Below are 20,693 nucleotides of genomic sequence, written 5' to 3' on the forward strand. Positions count from 1 at the left end.
TTGGCTGATGGAAGCCACCAGTCAGAAAGTAAGATAATAAAGAAAGGTTTTCCATTAAAAATTGGACTTCTTATAATTTCTGATTGCTACTAATCATTAAAAAATTAATAATTTTCCAGATGGATTAGGTATTATGGTTGTACCATTATTGAGATAATAGCCTGGTTAAACTGACACAGCAAAACCTATACAAACTTGCTCTGTTAGTATCTGTGGCTGCTGCCCTCTTCTCAATGGCTGACTTATTAGCTTAACAACTGGTTCTCTACATGAGGGAGCTAGAGTCAGTGATGATTGATGCTTCTCTGAGTGTATACCACAGGCCTTTGTAAGTGAATCATTTAGGAAATAAAACAAAAGTAATAATTTAGAAGAAACTTTTCAGTTTTCAGTTAAAAAATGTCTCTCTTTTCCAGTGTGTGATGAGGAAGAGGCTACTTGTGGGTATTCCCAAAGCCTGATTGGTCCAAAGGCTGAGGGGAATTCTTTAATACACCTCTTCCTTCCCTTGGCTTCCCCAGTTTCCTCTCAGTCTTTGGTCCAAGCAGACTAGTTCATTGGCTCTACCTGAGGAAAGTTTATTTCAACTAGTTGATTTGCAATTTAATTGTCTTTAACTGTAAAATTTCAAATTATAAAACTGTGTGAGTGAGCTGCTGCCATCTAAGAGAGGCTGTTGGACGCTGCCTCCTTAATGGGGGTGGAACGCCGGTCTGGCATTCCCCTCTTACCCTCAGTAGCCAGGTGGAAAACTGTCCGGTCCCTGGTACTACAGGGGTGACAGGCTCCTTCGAACAGCTTAGCGGGAGGGTGGCATAGCTCCCTTATCGATCACCTGGAGCGGCTGCAGCAGCACGCCGCTTGACAGCTCGAGAGGCCAATCGGCAAACTTGACAAGAGTAGCCCTTTGAAGACGCCACGAGGCAGTGGCCATTTTGAGGAGGTTGCAGCGCTAAATTTTGATCATGGCCACTTATCGAGGCTGATCTGAAGCCGCAATGGCAGTGTTGGAGTGTGAAGCAAACTGCCACCTTATTCACGCATCTGCGTCACCTGAGGGTGTTGAAGCAGCAGTTTGAAGCACTGTGAGTAGGGGGAAGATGGCGGCCACCAGGGACGATGCTGGGCAGGGAATCACCAGCCCCTGAGGTGGAAGAGAACGAACCAGGGCAGCGACCTACAAGCCCTTGGCTGCCCAGCACTCCTCCAGAGCCACTGTTCGGGATGAACAGCACAGACAATGAGCTCTGGAGAAACAAATAGCCAGGGAGGAAAGGATGCAGGAGGCCCAAGGCAGGCTACCCCCCTCCATCGGTCCAGGTGTCCAGCTAGACCTAGCCGCCAGCAGGGATCCAGATCCCCAATGAGGGACTTCAGCCCCTCTCCCTCACCCCCCCCCCCCAAGGCCTTGCAGGAACTCCAGGCTGGAAATCTCTCCATCTACCCTGCTATCACCGAGGGCAATTAGAGATGTGATGGGGGAATCCCCTGGAAGACACATCTAAGGATTATCTTCCCCCGGCTGGTCTTGCTTCCCAAGGGCCAGTTGATCAAGGCTCCACAGAGGAGGATTTGGAGGATCTGGACCTCCTCCCAGACAGTACCTGGAGGCTTATTGCCTCAGCCATTACTAAAGGCATAGCCACTGGCTTAAGACAGCAAAGGGATAAGTCCCATGGGGATAAGAGGCCCTGGGCGGGGTCCCAGGTTAGACAACCTAGGGCCCGGCATGTGACTCATCCAGTCCAGCCTCCCCTTCCATGGTCAGCGAGGGCTCTGTGACGGGAGAGGAGACCCAATGTGAAATGGAATTCTCTGAAGATGAGAAGGCCCTTCGTCCTGATCCCCCAGCATTTCCGGGTCTCTTCACTCCCTCCATGTTCAAACCACTACTGCATAAGACCTGTGGAACAACTAAATTGGGGGAAGGAACTCCTGTGGCTTCCTCCAAGCCATGAGATCCAAATCTGATTATGTTTTCCAATACCTCAAGGGACAAGGAGGAGATTCCAGTACCTCCCTTGTTCTTAGAGGTAGTAAAGAAGCAGTGGGCACACCCTTGGCCTTTTCCAATCCAGGAACTAATGACCACCGCTTCTACAATATGGAGCAGGCCTTCTCCAAAGCACTGCATGTAGACGCACCAGTGGCAGCCTTGACCACCTCTTCGGCTTTGGTGTCGGGCGATGAAGCAGACAAACTAAAACCAGAAGACAAGAGAGCAGAACTTACCTTGCATAAGAACTTCCAAGCCTCTACATCTTACTTCAGCCACACCACGATCTTGTGGTTGCAACAGCTGCAGGACCGCATTCCAGCCCATTACAACCACCTCTTGCAAGATATTACCAAAATTATTGCTGCCACACTGTTCTCAGCTGACACTACCTTAGATTCCATTAAGTATGCGTCCCGCACCCTCTCGTAATCTGTGGCCTCCAGGAGCCTCCTTTGGCTGCACAACTGTCAGGTGGATAATAAGTCCAAGTGGCACCTAGCATCTGCCCCTTATTCAGGCACTTCTCTATTCAGTGAATCTCTAGACCTGATTCTGGTAGAGAATAAAGATAAGAAGAAAGTCTTACCTTCTAATTCTAAACGTACCGAAACACACACGGCTCCTTACTATCATAGACCCACTTATAGGGCTCCTGAGCTGGACTACCAGCACTAGAGGTATTTTTCTCCTAGGTCAGACAGGCAAAATACTCACCCATACCAGCAAGACAGGAGTAGGTTCCATGGTCAGAGTCAGGCCAAGTGGCCCTTTTGTGTGTGGGAGGGGCATCCCTTCTGCAAAGGGAAATGACTCCAATCTGAGTCTGGCCATAGGAGGCCGGCTGGCACAATTTGCAGACCATTGGGACAGGATCACAATGGATGCTTGGGTCCTGACAACAGTGAGGGATGGCCTCAGATTGGAATTCCTCTCCCCCGAACCTCTTCAGGACCTTTCCCCCATCAAGGAACCTGGACAGGTGCCACCTGATGGACCTAGCCATCCAGCACCTGCTGGAAATTCAGGCAGTAGAACCGGTTCCAAAAGCAAAACAGGGGTTGGGGTTTTACTCCAATCTCTTTGTTGTCCCGAAGAGTTGGGGACAACAAAGTGGGGGTGGAGGGCAATCCTAGACCTCCAGCGCCTGAATGCCTACCTGGTCTACAGCCGCTTCAAAACCTCCTCCATGAGATCAATATTACATGGGATCAGTCAGGGGGACTACCTGGCGTCTGTGAACCTCACAGAGGCATACTTGCACATCCAGATCCTACCGCAATATCCCAAGTATCTCAAGTTTTCATATAAAAAGTCCCACTACCCATTTCCCTTCGGTCTAGCCCCACACACATTCACAAAAGTCCTGGCGGCATTGGCGGCTCCCCTATGCTCCATCCCGGTGAGACTCCAATGCTACCTCAACGATATCCTGGTACACGCCCAGTCTCGTACGCAGGAATCTCACGACCTCAACTTCACAATCCGAACTTTATAGACCCTAGGGTTTTCCATGAACTTCCAAAAAAGTCAGCTCTCACCCACAACCAAGATCCTTCATCTGGGAGCAGTAATAGATTCCGTAGCAGGACTAGGTTTAGGTTTAGGTTTAGATTTATTAGATTTATATGCCGCCCTTCTCCCAAAGACTCAGGGTGGCGTACAACATTAAAAGAAACACATAATACAAAAGTTAAAAAAAATTAAATAGAATATCCCAAACCCAATTAAAACTGACAATTACATTTTTTTAAAAAAAATTAAAATTAAAATTAACAGTGATCAATAATTTGTTTTGTTTTGTTCAGGCCAGGCTGGCTTGCTGGAAAAGCCAACTTTTTAGGGTGCGCCGGAAGGACCAGAGGTCAGGGTTTATACGAAGCTCCGGGGGCAGCTCATTCCAGAGGGAAGGCACTCCCACAGAGAAGGCTCTCCCCCTGGGGGTCACTAGCCGACACTGTCTGGCCGATGGCACCCTGAGGAGGCCAACTCTGTGGGATCGCACTGGACGACGGGAGGCTACCGGCGGCAGTAGGTGGTCTCGCAGGTACCCTGGGCCTAAGCCATGGAGCACTTTAAAGGTCATAATTAGGACCTTGAATAGCACCCGGAAGACAACCGGCAACCAGTGCAGGCCGCCTAAAAGGGGTGTAACATGGGAGCACCTAGGTGCCCCCATGATAACCCATGCAGCCGCATTCTGGACCAGTTGAAGCTTCTGGGTGCTCTTCAAGGGCAGCCCCATGTAGAGAGCGTTACAGTAATCCAGGCAAAAAAAGACGAGGGCATGAGTGACTGTGCACAGAGCATCCCGATCCCAGAAGGGGAGCAACTGATGTACCAGGCGAACCTGGTAAAAGGCCCCCCTGGTCATGGCCGTCAGGTGTTCTTCTAAACTAAGCCGTGTATCCAGGAGGACGCCCAGATTGCGGGCCCTCTCTGAGTGGGCTAAAATTTCTCCCCCTATCATCAATAATGGAACAAGATGCACAAATCAGGATGATGGAAACCACAGCCACTCCATCTTGGAGGGATTGAGCTTGAGCCTGTTCCTCCCCATCCAGATCCACACAGCCTCCAGGCATCGGGACATCATGTCGAGGGCATCATTTGGGTGGTTTGGGGTAGAGATGAAAAGTTGGGTATCATCAGCATATTGATGATACCGTACCCCAAAACCACGGATGATCTCACCCAGTGGTTTCATATATATGTTGAACAGGAGGGGTGAGAGAACCGACCCCTGGGGCACTCCACAAGTGACGCGCCTCGGGGTTGATCCCTGCCCTCCAGTCAACACAAAGTGAGACCGATCCGGCAGGTAGGAGGAGAACCACTGTAAAACGGTGCCCCCACTCCCAACCCCTCAAGTCGGCGCAGTAGGATACCATGGTCGATGGTATCGAAAGCCGCTGAGAGGTCTAATAGGACCAGAACAGAGGAGCAGCCCCTGTCCCGGGCCCGCCAGAGATCATCGTCCAACGTGACCAATGTCGTCTCTGTGCTGTATCCGGGCCTGAAACCCGACTGAAACAGATCCAGGTAGACAGCTTCATCCCCAGGTAGACTAGTCCTACTATCCCCAAATCGGCACTCCAATCTGCAGACTTTGGTCTGACAGGTGTGCGCAAGTCGATCTGTTTCCATTTTGGACCTGTCGCGGCTCCTAGGCAAGATGGTGTCATGCATCGGGATAGTTCCCTGGGCATGCCTGCATGCAAGGGCTCTGCAGTGGGCCCTCATCCATATCAGAAGAGACTCATGAGCAACTCAATAATGACCATTCCGCTCCAGGCCGACGTGCGACTACAGTGGTGGCTCTCACTGGCTCTACAGTGTGGGTCCAAGTTCAGGGAGCCAGAGCGAATCACAGTCACCACGGATGCCAGCTTATACGGTTGGGGGGCTCTGATGGACTCCCAGCTGGCGCAGGGTTGGTGGACAGTCTCAGACCTGCACCACAATATAAACTGGCTGGAACTGAAGGCAGCTCGCCTGGCACTTCGCCAATTACAGAACTCTTTAATCGACAAGCACATCCTCCTCCTGACAGATGACATGGCCACAAAGGCCCACGTAAACCGTCAGGTGGGCACACACTCCAGGAGTCTTTGGCTCAAAGCTCTGAAGCTCGGATCATGGGCGGAGAGACATTTGTTGTCAATAGTGGCAGAACACATCTCAGGGACGGCCAATCACCAAGCCGATTGGCTAAACCGAGCAACCATAGACCACAGGGAGTGGCAGCTCCACCCTGCACTGTTCCACAAGATTTGTCTATGGTTCGGCTTGCTGTTGGTGGACCTTTTTGCAACTCCGGTCAATGTGCAGCTCCCACGTTTTTTAATGAGGTTTAGAACTTGGAGCGCAGAAAGGATGGACGTCCTGAGGAGCAGATGGTCGAAAGGCCTACTCTACACATTTCCACCCCTTACTCTGATTCCGGGGACCCCAAGAAAGGTAGAAGTAGAGAGCAGACATCATCCTGCTAGCTTCGCACTTGCCCAGACGGCCATGGTTTGTGGATTTAGTCCAAATGTCAGTCTCTGTCCCATGGAGGATTCCTCAGGAGGAAATCTCCTTGTGCCAGGGGGTCCTGATCCACCCAGACCCGCAGTGACTCCACTTGACCGCCTGGCACTGTACTAGATCCTCCTGAGAAATGCAAATCTCTCCTCACAGGTCATTGTGAACTTCAAGGCGTTCAGGTGGCCGTCAACCACAAGGATCTATAATTCCACATGGTCAGCGTTCACCAAATGGTATTCTTCCTTCAACATATCCCCTATTGCGGCCTCAGTTCCCTAGGTCCTTGACTTTTTGCAGGATGGCCTTGACAAGGGCCTGTCCCATAACACCCTTCGGCGACAAGTGGTGGCGCTGTTGTCAGTGCTTGCCAGGGAAGGTAACACCCCTTTGTCACAACTGCCAAATGTTAGGAGATTCCTAAGGGTAGCGACAAACCTGTGCCCACCCATGGTCCATAGATTTCCAATGTGGAACCTTCCCTTGGTTCTCAGAGCCTTGACAAGGTCCCCTTTGAGCCCTTAAGGACAGTCCATTTCAGGCTTTTATCTTTGAAGGTTGCATTCCTGGTCGCCATAACGTCGGCCAGACGCATCTCGGAACTCAGGCCACTGTCATCCATGGGGGATCTCTGTCTATTACACCAGGATCAGGTAGTCCTTCGGTTGGATCCAACATTCCTCCCGAAGGTTAATTCTCCCTTCTATAGGGCTCAGGACATCATACTTCCAAACTTTTGCCCAATGCCTTCCCACGAGAGGGAGCGCCTCTGGCACCAGCTGGATGTCCAATGGGTTCTCTGTATTTATCTACAATGCTCACTGGCATTTTGTAAATCTGAGGCACTATTTGTTTCATTCCATCCCACCACCATGAGCTAGAGTCTCCTCTATAACTATTGGAAGATGACAGAGACAGTCCATCATCACAGCATACGAAGCTTCAGGTCAGACTCCTCCTTCGGGGATCACAGCCCACTCCACATGGAGTGCAGTGACCACAGCGGCGTGGGCTGTGATCCAGCCCTGTTTGAGGACATCTGCAGGGCAGCCACGTAGACAACCCCAACGTCCTTCATTTGCCACTATCGGCTGGATGCTTTCACATCCGCTGAACTGTCCTTTGGACTCAGGGTCCTTCAACACCCCACTTCCTACGTCTTAGCTTTCCCACCCTAGGGACTACAGCTTGGGTATGTCCCACGAGTAGCCTCTCCCACATGACACACTGGAAAACGAACGTCGGTCGTTACCTGAGCATTGCTTTTCAGTATGATGTGGGAGGGGCTACATTCCTCCCTAGTTAGACGTAGTCAGTCAGGCAGAGGGCTAGAGTGACCCAGTTGTCTTTTATGTCTTTACAGTTGTTCGGCATTCATGACCTTGAGGAAACTGGGAGAGCCAAGGGGAGGAAAAGGCAATTAAAGAATTCCCATCAGTCTTTGGACCAATCAGGCTTTAATAATACCCATGAGTAGCCCCTCCCCTGCATCACACTGAAAAGCAACGTTTGTTCTTTAGAAAGGCTCTCTTTTAATTAAAGACAACTGTAATTGTATTACAGATGGTTCTCGACTTACAACCACAACTGAGCCAAACATTTCTGTTGCTAAGTAAAGTATTTGTTAAGTGTTTTTCCCCATTTTATGACTTTTCTTGCCACATTCGTTAAGTGAATCACTGCAATTGTTAAGTTAGTAAACAGTTGTTAAGTGAATCTGACTTCCCCATTGACTTTGCTTGTCAGAAGGTCACAAAAGGTGGATCACATAATCCAGAACACTGCAACCATCATATATATGAGTCAGTTGCCAAGCATTTGAATTTTGATCATGTGATCTTTGGGATCATGTGAACATGAGGATGCTGCAATGGTTGTAAGTATGAAAAATGTCACTTTTTTCAGTGGCATTGTAACTTTGGTCATTAAATGAAGTGTTGCAAATCAAGGACTATCTGTAATAGCAAGATCCTTTTGATAGATCTTAATCTTCAAAAAGGAACAGGCTACAAAATATTGTTGGCTGAAAAGAAAGATTGTAACAATTTCTATTGTCGGCTAACCTACTTGTACATTGCTTCAATGATTCTTTTCAAATTAAAGAACAGGAATCTCCATTGAGAAAGAAAGCATGAAACTAAAGTGCAAGTTAGAGATAGTAGAGGATGGTGTAAGGAATTAAAATGATTTCTGCTGCAAATAGATTGGAAAAGATAATGAACCTATTTTAAAGATCTGATAATAGTCTATCCGTTTACACCCTTGTGAGATAATTATCAGAAAAATCAATCAAGGAATTTGCACTTGATAAGAAAAATAGGCTGTGAAACTGACAAAAATAAATTTAGCTTTATAACATAATTATATGCATATTTACTTAGAAGAAAAGTGCAATTAATTTTCCCTATGCTATTTCTCCCTCTTTAAAGGAAAATTGGAAAGGTAACATGATTTTCAGACGCGTCTAATTCGAACTACCAGGAAAGGAGTGTGTGATGATCATGAGAATCAGAAAAGAAGCGAATAACGTTGAGGCCAAGGTCCACTGTCTAGACTGAACTTTGTGAAGAAAACTCCTAATAAAACTGTGCTTAGCATGGAAGCACAAAGGAATCCTGCTGTTAGCTGAGAATGAAAAAATAGAAACTGGCTGGATTAGGAACTCATTTATCAACGAGAGCTTTAAAAGTCCCCATTACAATATTAGAAGCATTATACTTTTCCTAAGGTTTATGAACTATTAATTAAATCGGGAACACATTAAAAAAAGTAACAGTGGGAAAATATTCAAAATCCAGGTTAAGGACATTCTTTTCTCAGAATCTTATTTTCCCAAACTATTTTGAAAATTTTATGTTGGCCTGCTAAAGTGGTATAGGGCAGGGGTGGGTTCCAGCAGTCACTACTGCTGGTTCGTTTGTGGCTGCACCACACGCGCACATGCATAGTACAATAAAAATTGTTCTGCGCATGTGCAGAAGCAAAACACAAGATGATGGCGCCTATGGCACCGTCCAGAGAACTGGTTCAGGGCGTGGCAGGCCTGGGTCGCTGCCAGTTCCAGTGACCCAGGCCGCCAAACCACTACCAGTTTGGCCCAATCGGGCTGAACCAGTAGGAACCCAACACTGGTATAGGGTTTCCTGCCTAAGCAGGGGGTTGGACTAGAAGACCTCCAAGGTCCCTTCTAACTCTGTTATTCTATTCTACTCTATTCTATTTTATTCTATATCCCAGATTTTCTCCAAATTCAATTTAAACATGTTAGATGGAAACCAGATCACTTTAATTTAAAAAGTATTACATTTTGTATCTCTGATTTGTATGGCTCTTTATTATGATTACCCTAATCACTTGTTTGCATTTTAAACTATACCTGATTTATTATTATTATTATTATTATTATTATTATTATTATTATCTCTTTTATTAATTTTAACATGAAACTCCGTCATGAACATTCAAAACTGCATCACAAATACCATTGATTAGTGCTAATGGTTGATATGGGTGTAGTTTCAATAGCCAGATCACGATATTTCATGATTTTTTTCAGTTCTTTTTCTTCAACTTTGTCTCCTGGTATAGCGATATCAATAAATTGTACGCTTCGGTTTTCAACAACTGTGATATCTGGTGTGTTGTGTTCCAAATGACAATCTGTCTGTATTTGAAAGTCCCACAAGATCTTCACCTTCTCATTTTCGACAACTTTTCCCACTTTGTATTCCCATTACTTTTCAGATACAGTTAAGTCGTAGTTTTTACATAATGATCAGTGGATTAATTTAGCAACTTGGTCATGTCTAGCTTTGCAATCAGTTTGCACGATTTTGCTGCACTCATATTAAATGTGAAACAGTTACAATTTTTTCATTCCAAAGTCAGCAGTTTGAATTGTTAGTGGATTTTTGTATCTTCGCTTTCATGGCATTAGTTTACAGAGCTTGTTCTTCCCTTTTCCATACAAGATGTTATCTGCTTCTAATATGCCTAGATATTTTGCTAATGCTTTCATGATGCTTCCATTTCCCAGTTCTATTCCTTCTATTTTTTTCCATTTTTCCTTGCTGCATGGATAATATAAGCACATTTTTCAAGTCCAAAGTTCATTCTGATATTGCAGCTGAACAGATGAACTGTGTTCAGTATTGATTCATGTTCATTGGGGCTTTTCACATACATTTTTAAATCATCTGTATATAATAGATGGTTTATTTTGCCATGTTGACTTGAGATTTGGTATCCCAGTTTGTGTTTCATAGTTATTGTCATCATCGTTGTTGTTGTTATTGTTATTAATCATCGCACAGTCAGCCAGATGTTCAGACTGGGTTTGGCATTTTTGTCTACCATCGAGTCATTACTAAGGACCTGGAATAGGCAGGTCTGGATGTTTGATGGTGTTACAAATATTGTTGTAGGATGAAAGCTGTTTCAAATAAAGTCACCTTCTGCAATTGACTGATGGCAAATTTATCAATGCCAATGGTGATCAAGTGGTGCTCCAGATGTTTTGAGATTGCACCCAAGGCATCTATTACTATTGGTACTATCCTTGCTTGCCTTTGCCATAGTCATTCTATTTCTATTTGTAGGTCTTTGTATTTTGTTATCTTCTCAAGTTCTTTCTCTTATATTCTTCTATCTCCAGGCACTGCCACATCCACTATCCAGACTTTTTTGTCTTTCTTATCGACAATTGTTAGGTCCAGGATGTTATGTGGCAGGCGCCTGTGTGTCTGGATTTTGAGGTCCCAGAGGAATTCCCTGCCTTTTTCTATTTTATGGTTCCACCAGTTTTTGCTTACAGGCAAATGATATTTCTTGCAGATCTTCCAATGCACCATTGCTGCTACTTTGTCATACTCCTGTCAGTCTGTGTGATCTTCTTGCAGCAACTTACCATGTGGTCCACTGTTTCTTCAGCTTCTTTGCAGAGGTGGCACTTACTGTCTGTTGCTGTCTCCTCAATTCTGGCTTTGTTTGCATTTGTCCATAAGGCTTGGTCTTGTGCAGCCAGAATTAATCTCTTGGTCTCTTTCTTTAAATTTCCTGCTCTTAGCCATTGCCAGATCTTGTTATTATCTGCTTTCCTTGCTATTTTTTAAATCTACTTGCCATGAAGTCCTTTGTCTTCTCATGCCTCTATTCTGTTCTTCATTTGGTCTTTTTTGTAGGCCTGTTTGGTGTCTCCAGTAGCCAACAAGCCTTCCTGGCATAGTAATTTCAGTGCATCATCTTCATTGTCCTTCAGAAATTCTTCCAAAGCCCTTTTTCCTTCTTCAACCATCTGATGTACTTGCAACATTCGGTGCCCACTTATTTGCCTTGGTAGGTAGAGTTTTTCAATGTTGCTGCGAGGATGAAGACTTTGATTCATTGTCATTATTTTTCTGGTCTTGCTATCCATTGCTTTTAATTCTGCTTGAGTCCAGTTCATTATTCCAGCTGTGTATGTAATGACTGGTATTGAGATTTAAGATTTAAGATTTAATTTATTTGTATGCCGCCCTTCTCCGGGAGGGACTCAGGGCGGCGAACAACTCAAAAGGGGAAAGGGGATACAAACACAATACACGTAATTAAAATACACAAGAGTCATACAGTCATACAGGTCGAGAGGGGAGGGGAACTCATCAACCCCAGGCCTGCCGGCACAGCCAGGTTTTGACGGCTTTCCAGAAGGCCTGGAGAGGGGTGAGGGTCCGAATCTCCACGGGGAGTTCATTCCAAAGGGCCGGAGCTGCAACAGAGAAGGCCCTCCCCCGGGTGGTAGCCAGATGGCATTGGCTATCAGTTGTTGATTGCCTTGATGGTATTTCTCCATTGTGTTTGGACTTTAAGATCTTTTTCACTCTCTTGGTGTATTCACCTCTATCCTTATTCTCTTATCCTTATTCTTATTGTTGTTATTCTTATTCTTACTGTTATTCAACTGTGTTTCTAAAGAAGGGAAGCAAACTCAGGGCCTATTTTCATATGCCAGCCAGGTCTGACTTGCAAAAGAAGAACACAGCCAGTACTTAAAAGACAGCCCTGGCTATGCTGATGTCAAACAAGGACACATCGTGTGGGGAGGAGGAGATAGGTTTCAGGGATGGGGGGATTGAAGAGGAGAAAGTCCCTTACTTTCTTCCAAGAATGATTGGATGCAAGTGGGCTGAATCCACACTCAACCACAGCAACTGGGATTTCCAGAACTGCTATTGCTAAACGGAAATTTCACATAATGTTTTGTTTAACCCCTTTGTCACTTAGCGGCCTAATTGCTGATCCCAATTGGAATTATTACGTGAAAATGATTTGTAATTCAAATGTATGGTTAACAAAGTCACAGAGTAATTATGGGAAGCAAAATAAAAACAAAAAGATTCAGACATTCCAACATGTCATCATATTTTACCATTGCCATGTCCATGTTGATATTATTTCTTTATCAAATTTTTGCTCTAACATAATAAGCCTCATCTTTTTAAAACTTGTACTATTTTCTCTGACAGAATCTTCCTTTTTTCCACTTGTCACACATGAGGATTAGCTACAACTAGACATCCACTAGCCTCAATTGTGGATGCACCAGCCTCTCATTAACTATATTTTGAGTCTCATTAAATGTGACCTGTATGAATTTACAATTACAAAATATTGCATTATTTGAACTTATTTTAATTTTAATCTCTCTGCATAAATTATTTGAGCAGAAATAACTATAAATATGAAGAATGACTAAAAATGAAACAGCTTCAAGTTAAAAGTTCATTTACAGCCTTTTGAGTTACAACAGTGGTTCCCAAACTTGGCAACTTTAAGACTTGTGCAGAGCTGGCTGGAGAATTCTGGGAGTTGAAGTCCACAAGTCTTAAAGTTGCCAAGTTTGGGAACCACTGAGTTACAACAAAGAGGATGCAACTAAATGTAGCTAATTTACCGTATTTTTTGGAGTATAAGACGCACCTTTTTTCCTCAAAAAAGAGGCTGGAAATCTGGGTGTGTCTTATACACTGAATTTTTTGCCTCCTGAAACCCCGCCTCCTTCACCAAAATGGCCGTGCATAGCTTGTAGGAGGCTTTCAGAGAGCTCAAGGGGCCATTTTTTGCTCATTTTTCAATCCCTCCCCCAGGAGCACTCTACAAGCTTCCTAAGGGCTATTCATGCCCTTTTTTTAAAAAAGGGGGGGAGGTGTTTTTACGAAAAACGGGCCATTTTTGGGAGGTTTGCAGAGTGCAAAAACTTTTTTTTCAAATTTGCATCTTCAAAACCTTGGTGTGTCTTATACTCCGGCGCATCTTATACTCCAAAAAAATACGGTAATCCAAATGCTGGCAATAGAGTATTTTAGTACAGGAGAGAAAATATTTTTTAAAATAGCTGAAATCTGAATTTATTGCCTCAAGCTGACACTTAAAAGCATATTCAATATAAGTATTGGCTTTCTATGTTTTAATGAAGAAGTACTTTGAAAAGGCATGCTTTTAATGCTTTCATTTTTTCACACTTTGAGAATTAAATAGTTGTTTAAAATATGAAATGGGCTAGCGAGCATTTCTTTTTTTTGAACATGCTTTTACCTCAAATAAATCATACTTAAAGACACAACAACATAATGGCATTCATTAGCTATTTCAAAAATCTTCCAATAACATTACACCTTTGTGACATGTTCTAAGTAAAAGTCAATTAATAAAGTTTCTAAACCTTTTTTCCCTTTTTTTTCAACTCGCTGTTTAGAGTTTGTACCCAAGTTTTTTTCCAAAACCAGAGCATATATATATTATTAAACAATATCCATTGACATTTCCTTGTTATTATAGTTGGCTAAAAATCATTTACTATTTATATCCAACTTCCTTGCGTCAAACCCAAAAAAACATTTTACCTTTATGACAAGATCTGAATAAAAATTGGTTAATAAAATTTATAGGTTTTTTTCCCAGATCACAATTTGTAATTTATATCCAAATTTCTTTTACTAGTTTGCGAGTACATGTATATATCATTAAGCTGTATCCATTATCATTTCATTATTATTATTAAAATTAATTATTTGTTAATGAATAAACATTTAATAACAGTCTAAAACAATCTAAAAATTACTAAATTCCTACTTATTGATCACCAAAAGTAACTAATATTTTATTATCAACTTTCATTGTCAACCTGTATCTTTCTAGTAACAAAGCAGTCTTATCTCTCTTGCCAATTGTGGTGTCAGTCTTCTTTTTATCTCCTTTGTAAGGTTTTTTTTAGACTTCTCTCCACACTTTGTTGCTTGAAGGATCTCTGAGGTAATCTCGTTGCCCTCCATCTGCTATTAAAATTAGCTTGTCTTTGGTTGTCAATCGTGTGTCTGAAAAAATTTCTCTTCTTAAATCCATCATCATTTCTCTTTTTTCTTCTTCTGTATCTTGGAATCTGAGGTAGAGCTCCAGTCTGTCGAATTCCCTTTTCCATATTCCCTTCTTTCCACTTTCACCCACATTCGCTCCATTAATAAAATCATCTATTGTCTTGTCTTTATCTTCTATGTCTTCATTCTCCCCTTTAATTTTTTGGGGTCCAACCCCTTCATCTTTTGCTGTGAGGAACACTAGTTTTTCCAACTTCTTCTCAATTCTCCCATATCCTTCCAGTAGATTTTGAATTCCAGCCAAGATATTTTGGAATTTTAAGGTTTCTTCATCTGAGTATTGATCCATGTTTCCAAAAAAGAAGGAGGAAAAAGAAAAACTAATAACCACTGCCGCTCTAGCTTTCCAGGCCTTTTTTTATTTTAGATTAACTTAAACACAAGTTCTTTTATGCTCTTCAAAGGAGAAGGGTTCTGTTTTTTTCCCCTTTCTCTCCCCTGCCAAAATAGTTCTCAAAGAGCACCTGCAAAAACAATTCGTGCCCTTGGCTCTTTATCAGTTTCTGTAAACAAATTGCAAACCCTTCAGCTACAAAGTCAGTAAAATCAAAAAGGAAAAGGGAAGAAATACGTTGTTTCAAAAACTCCAGCCTCTGACCTCGGAGTGGCAGTGTTGCTACCTTTCACTTTCTAATATTTATCTCTGGCTTATAAGAAACAAAGTTCTTTAATGAAATTTAATAACAAGTAATAGGAAGGATTGTTAAAATAAAAAGGAAGGTTTTAATCCAAAAGTCAAAAAATAAAGTAACAAAAAACATAAGAAGAAAAACTTATCCATTCACTTTAAGAGGAGAAACAAAAAACGTTGCGAGCACTTCAATCCACAAAGTATAGTTACAAAGAAAAAAAAAAGCTTTCCAGAGCAATCCAATATAGGTTAATTTTGCCATTTAATTCTTTTGCTCAAGGATTTAATTTGGCTTTAAAAAAGTTTCTTTGGGCAGTCTTTCTCAAAATAGAAAAAATACCTCACCAGATGGACTCACTTTCTCTTTTCACTTCATTCCTTCCGGAGCCGTACCAACTTCATCAGCCTGGGGCTGCCTGTTTACTGCCAGCTTGAAGAGCTTCCCTTGGATCAATCAGGGACTTTGCAGTGTCCCTGAGACCAGCAAGGCTTCAGCTTCCTGATCACCATCTCTGTGGGACAGTTTAGGTCCAAATGGACCGTTCAGCGGCAAAAGTATCAACAATGGTCTTGGAGTGTCGAGACTGCACGTTGTATCGTCGCGACATTGGATCCTCCTTCCGCTATCGAGCATTTCTTGAAAGTGTTTCAGACTTAAAACAGCTGGCCTCTGCTCCAAAGTGTGGTGTTTTAAAAGTGTGGTGTTATATGACATTTTGAATCATTTGTAACCATATTATGGGTTGAAAAAACTATTTTATACTCTTAGAATGCTGGAGTTAGTGTCATGCCTAGTTAACAATGTATTGTTCCAGAATCATATATTAATAAAGGACATGTTGCACTCAAGATACTAATTACATACCTTCAAAAAAAAAAAAAAACCCAAATTTGTGATTTAAGTGTGACACATTTGTTTTCTCAGATGCCAATAGTAGTAACACGTTTCTGGTTTCCCTAGGAGAAACATCTGTTGTGTTGAGAACTGTGTTCTCAATTCAAAATGTGAGAGTGGGAACATACCCCCAAACATTATTCCATAGCCTTTGCTCCTGACAGTACAGTACATCTTTCCTATACAGTATCATGTAAGATAATGTAGTACAAACACTACCCCTCACCATATTGAACTACTAAGAATGCTTTCACATTTCTGGTCTGTAAACAAATGATATATAAAGTTAAACTCGCTGATGAGATTTAAATTTGTTTTACTGCTTTATCCTCTTCAAGGTCATAACATAATATAGGTAGTCCTCAACTTAAAACCATTTGTTTAGCGACTGTTGACAGTTACAACAGTATAGAAAAAAGTGACTTATGACCATTGCAGCATCCCCATGGACATGTGATCAAGATTCAGACGTTTGGCAATTGACTCATACTTTTTTTAAATTTTTTTATTATTTTCAAAACAAACATACAAATCCTTCTTTACATACTGTAGAAAGTGTATCAGCTGGTTACAAAAGGCTTTTGTGCATCTCTTCCACCATCATCAAATATAATTCATATTAATTCAAATATCTTAACTCAAATATTTATTATATTACCATCATCAATTGACTCAAACTTTTGATGGTTGCAATGTTTTGGGGTCGTGATCATCTTTTACGACCTTCTGACAAGCAAAGTCAAGTCGGAAGCCACATTCACTTAACAATGGTGTTACCAACTTAACAACTATAGTGATTCACTTAACAAATGTGGCAAGAAAGGTCATAAAATGGGGCAAAATTCATTTAACAAATGTACTTATTTAGGGAGATAAATTTTGGGCCCAATTGTCATATGTTGTGGACTACCTGAACATGAGATGTTATTCTTTCTACTATTAGCTGCCTCAATATGTGCTCCCATAATGCATTGTTATTGCTTTGTTACTTATCTCTTAGATAATTGATTATCCACCATACTGCATTATTACCAGGCAATATATCCCTAAATCTTAATGAATTTTCGTATCTTTCTGTATTCTCTCAAATACTGCTAAACCTCATAATTATATCAGTTTGATATGCTGTATTAAATAAGAGAGAATAAGAGAGATCAGTCTATAGCCTAGGATAGTCTGACTTGTGCTGGTTATTACGTTCTGATCTTTAGAGGACTTATTTGGACTTTTAAAGTAGTTTTATCTGAGACGAATTTGATTTAACGTGTATGTAAGTGTTTGACTTGTTCTTGTTTTCATGAGGGTAAGATTTTCTAAAAAGAGAAGTCTCTAAATCTCTCTCAGTATTCTTGATTAACATTTCCATGTTTTCTCTCCACAGTATGTGTTGATGAGGTTGCAATTTTTAAAACCAACTGTTGCTTTTACTTTGACTGATTTTTTCCATGTTTCCTTACTTTTAATTGTGGTATAAACTGCTGGGGTTATAACTTGTGGTTAATTCTGAGAATCTGATGCACAGTTTAACTAAGTCCTTAGTTGCAGTAGTTTCTCTTATTTGTTAGAGGAACTCTGGGGATGAAATGGCAGAAGATATCTGAAGAGCAAGAATTGGTCTTCCCGCTCTTCAAGAAGGCATCTCTGGATATAGTGGTACTGGACAACTTTCATCTTGTCTGCACATTTCCCTTTTTTATGAAAATTGTTGATAAGATGGTTGAGTTTCAGCTTCAGAAGCCCCTGGAGAAAGCTGATTATCTGGGCATTTTTCATTTGGGTTTCAGACCAGAATATAGTACCAATGTGACATTGATCATGCTTGTGGATGATCTCTGGTAGGACTGGGGTACAGGGTGCATCTATCCTGCACTTTCTCAACAACTTTTAGTACCACTAAGATTTAGAAGTGGGGGACACAATTTTCTTCCTCCTCCAAGGCTGGTTACAGTCACTGTTGGGGTGGGGGGCAGAGGTCTTACCTAAGCCATTACAATATAGGAGCATCCAGGGGTTCACCCTCTCCCTTAGCATCTGCAATAGGGATTGGCAATCTTTGTCTTCACAAGGGCCAGAATTCATGTCACCACGCAAGGAACTGTGGGATAGAGTAGTGGGAAGGACTGGGGTGAAGATGAAGGGCTCAAAAAGTAGCAGCCGAGATAAAAAGGAAAATAGATTGACTAAGTGCAATATTGAGTCCAGAGCGCTGAAATGTAAATGGATAGATTAAAGAATAAAATAGACTTGAAAAATGAGATAGAATAAGATAAAGCAAAAGTAAGATTTGCTGGAAATAAGAAACATAAACCAGTTTGCTAAGGTTGAAAAGTTCTGGTTTATACTATATACAAGGTCATACTATCTACTGCTTCTCACAAAAACTTTTTCATATTTTGTTCTAGCTTATCTTTCCTTATGGTTTAGAAAAATCAGTTCTTATCTCAAGGGAAGAAAAAATGAGTAAAAGGTATTTCTTGTAGTTTGTTTTTGTTAATCTGCTATAAATGGAGCCAGTTGAAGGTTTAATCTGAATTCTTCAGCTCTCTTTATCTTGTTCTTCCCTTTGCTCCCATTTTTATGGCCAGCTAGTAATAATGGCATAGCAGGGTTCCAAGGGAAAATGAAATATAGATAAATGTATGTATTCTGCATATATCATATATCAATCTACCTTAAACACCCGGAATTTTTTGATGGCTTCGCATCCAAATATTAACCAGGACTGTCCCTGCAGATCTTCTACAAATCGCCACTTGTTGATATTAAGATAACTTCATCAGAACTGTAAATAACTCTGACCCAAATGCATCTTGATATATTTTCCATTTTTTTTACATAATTGTGAATGGATAGGAGTCTGAACTACAGCTTATATAAAACTGGAGCTTCTGTTTGGCTTTCTAGTTAGCTAAATTCTTTTAGCTTGCATTAAACACTAACATGAAGCAGTTTAAACCTATTGATGTACAACTGATAAATGCTCTTATCATGGCTCTTAAAAGTTACAATTATGCCTACTAGTTTCTAATGATTAATTAAAACAATATATTGTGCAAATACATTTTTCTTCCTTAAAATGAACATTGAATTTGCTATTAGGGAAATACACTATATTATCTTTTTGGGCATAATGTACCTCTCTGCTTCTTAAAGAGGATATGATAGAGAGGGTTCTTAGCAGACATTAACTGCTTCTTAGGTAATAAAGAACAACAGGGCTTTTAAAGTATCAGCTTTAGCAGCTTTACATAAATATTAAGCAATAGCAATAGCAATAGCAGTAGACTTATATACCGCTTCATAGGCCTTTCAGGCCTCTCTAAGCGGTTTACAGAGAGTCAGCATATTGCCCCCAACAATCTGGGTCCTCATTTTACCCACCTCGGAAGGATGGAAGGCTGAGTCAACCCTGAGCCGGTGAGATTTGAACCGCTGACCTGCTGATCTAGCAGTAGCCTGCAGTGCTGCATTTAACCACTGCGCCACCTTGGAACAGGGTAGTATCTCAAAATGGAAAAATACTATTGCCCAGGTTTTGTAATCATAGATTCTGCATCTTGATGGAACTAATCACATTCTCTTGATTATTTTTGCTATCTTGTGAACCATATTCATATAGTTACATTGATGAGAGCTATTAGGCGCAGGGTATATGGTTGTGATACAGGTTATACCAATCCTGTCTTTAGTTTCAAACAGATCAGTTCCCAGTAAAAGGTAAAACAAACAGCTGGTCTATAAAGGAAAAGAAGTCATAACCCTCAAACAGATACCAAAGAGAATCAGAGAGCAAAGAAGGAACTACCAATTTCTCTCCGCACAACTGATAAAATATAAAATGTTCCGCTGGTTGATACTGGAAGGCATGTTAATATCCTGGCAAGATAAGAAGATAAAGCCCAGGAATTCTATGAACATTACATAGAAGGAGAATCAGAGAGCAGAGAGGAGTTGGAAACCAAAAGCCAAGAGGAGCAGCAGACGGAGGAAAAAGGATTAGACCAAGAAGTGAGAGAGAAGACTGATACAGAAGTTCAGGAAAGAGAAGGAGTGAGGACAAGAAACCAAAGGGAAACAAAACCAAGTAGAGGACAAAGGCAACAAACAACAGGATGGCGGAAGAAGTGAAATTAATATCAGTCAATATAAATGGACTAAATTCACCTATAAAAAGAAAACAAACAATTTCTAAACTCCAAAAACAATACATGGACATCACATGCCTACAGGAAGTTTATATTAAAAAAAGAAAATAGTGGTATCCTGGAATCTTCGAAGTTAGGGAAATTAAATCTGGCCTTGGCCGAAACAAAGAAAAGGGGAATTGCATTATATATAAAGGATTGGCTAAAACCTAAACAGGTATACGCAGATGAAGAGGGAAGAACATTACTAATTGAAGTATCAATAAAGCAAAAAGGAGTACTAATTGCAGTCATATATGCACCAAACATGAACCAGAAAAAATATTACAGTAAATTAAATAAGTGGATTGCAGAACTGGAACTGGACAACATATGTTTATTTCAATGCGGTGGAGACCCAAAGAAAGACTATAAAACAGATAATTAAAAAAATTATGAAAGGAGAACACTACTAAATGCATTCTTTGAAATGGCCTGACAATTAAATCTAAAAGATGTCTGGAGAGAAATCAACCCACAGAAGAGTCAATACACATTTTTTTCAAACCCCCATAATTCATGGTCCAGGATTGACATGGAGCCGATGGAC

General features: G+C 41.6%; 1 protein-coding gene and 1 pseudogene across 9 annotated transcripts in view; one reads left to right on the forward strand and one right to left on the reverse strand.

The window, feature by feature from the left end:
- Window positions 1-20,693, forward strand: part of PDXK (pyridoxal kinase) — a 76,928-nt gene that overhangs the window by 8,103 nt on the left and 48,132 nt on the right. The window lies entirely within an intron of this gene.
- Window positions 10,429-11,411, reverse strand: LOC148044420 (uncharacterized; annotated as a pseudogene).

The sequence above is a fragment of the Thamnophis sirtalis genome, unplaced genomic scaffold (assembly GCF_051295495.1).
Source record: "Thamnophis sirtalis isolate CommonGarterSnake01/CBP01778 unplaced genomic scaffold, rThaSir2_p1.2 scaffold_8, whole genome shotgun sequence".
In the NCBI taxonomy this organism is placed as follows: Eukaryota; Metazoa; Chordata; class Lepidosauria; order Squamata; family Natricidae; genus Thamnophis; species Thamnophis sirtalis.